Source organism: Lissotriton vulgaris, chromosome 8, assembly GCF_964263255.1.
Source record: "Lissotriton vulgaris chromosome 8, aLisVul1.2, whole genome shotgun sequence".
NCBI classification, from domain to species: Eukaryota; Metazoa; Chordata; class Amphibia; order Caudata; family Salamandridae; genus Lissotriton; species Lissotriton vulgaris.
The window spans coordinates 1,530,605,123-1,530,606,612 of NC_141696.1; the positions used below are offsets into that span (position 1 = coordinate 1,530,605,123).

The 1,490-nt window shown below is 37.0% G+C and overlaps 1 non-coding gene across 1 annotated transcript; it reads right to left on the bottom strand.

The window, feature by feature from the left end:
- Positions 1-926: 926 nt before the first annotated feature.
- TRNAF-GAA (transfer RNA phenylalanine (anticodon GAA)) lies at positions 927-999 on the bottom strand. Its single transcript has one exon. It is a non-coding gene; the product is annotated as a tRNA-Phe (tRNA).
- Between the last annotated feature and the right edge of the window lie 491 nt (positions 1,000-1,490).

Below are 1,490 nucleotides of genomic sequence, written 5' to 3' on the forward strand. Positions count from 1 at the left end.
GTAGTTGTTTTTTTTAACTCTGAATGGACTAGCACTATATTACCCAGATATATTTGGCATGAGTAGGTAAGCAATGTCATCTGACTACTGACATATGTGTTAAAGGGGAAGTGGAAGGTAATGCAGACAAGAGTTTACTTTACAAAAAAGCATGAAATGGGAAATATTCATTGTCAAACCTGATGGTAAGAGAGGTGGAAGCAAGTTTAGAAGGAGGACATAAAGCAAAGTCTATGTTAAATTGATTGTGTTGTAGATCAGTTGGAAAAAATTTGATGAATAGAGAAAAACAACTACAGCTGATCCCAAGACCTATTTTCTTAGAATCAAGGAACCTCTCAACTGTGCCGAAACCCGGGATTGAACCAGGGACCTTTAGATCTTCAGTCTAACGCTCGCCCAACTGAGCTATTTCGGCTTGCTTATAGCTGTGGTCTTCATACTTTAATTTAAACCATTTAACAAAATAGATGCAGGACCTGGATTTTTAACCTCATATGGTAGAGATATGTTTTAAGGAGTCCTGTATCATTCCCCAGTTAACTGGTGCAATGGGTAAATAGCATTTTTGGGATCCAGGTTAGGTAGTTGTTTTTTTAACTCTGAATGGACTAGCACTATATTACCCAGATATATTTGGCATGAATAGGTAAGCAATGTCATCTGACTACTGACATCTGTGTTCAAGGGGAAGTGGAATTTGATGCAGACAAGAGTTTACTTTACAAAAAAGGACGAAATGGAAAACATTCATAGTCAAACCTGAAGGCAAGATAGGTGGAAGAAAGTTTAAAAGGAGGACAGAAAGCAAAGTCTATGTTGAATTGATCATTTTGTAGATCAGTTGATAAAAATGTTGATAGAGAAAAAAGTACTACAACTGATTCCAAGACCTATTTTGTTAGAAGCAAGGAACCTCTCAACTGTGCCGAAACCCGGGATTGAACCAGGGACCTTTAGATCTTCAGTCTAATGCTCTCCCAACTGAGCTATTTCGGCCTGCTTATAGCTGTGGTCTTCATACTTTAATTTAAACCATTTAACAAAATAGATGCAAGACCTGGATTTTTAACCTCACATGGTAGAGATATGTTTTAAGGAGTCCTGTATCATTCCGCAATTAACTGGTGCAATGGGTAAATAGCATTTTTTGGATCCATGTTAGGTAGTTGTTTTTGTAACTCTGAATGGACTAGCACTATATTACCCAGATATATTTGGCATGAGTAGGTAAGCAATGTCATCTGACTACTGACATCTGTGTTCAAGGGGAAGTGGAAGGTAATGCAGACAAGAGTTTACTTTACAAAAAAGCATGAAATGGGAAATATTCATTGTCAAACCTGAAGGTAAGAGAGGTGGAAGCAAGTTTAGAAGGAGGACATAAAGCAAAGTCTATGTTAAATTGATTGTGTTGTAGATCAGTTGGAAAAAATTTGATGAATAGAGAAAAAGAACTACAGCTGATCCCAAGACCTATTTTGTTAGAA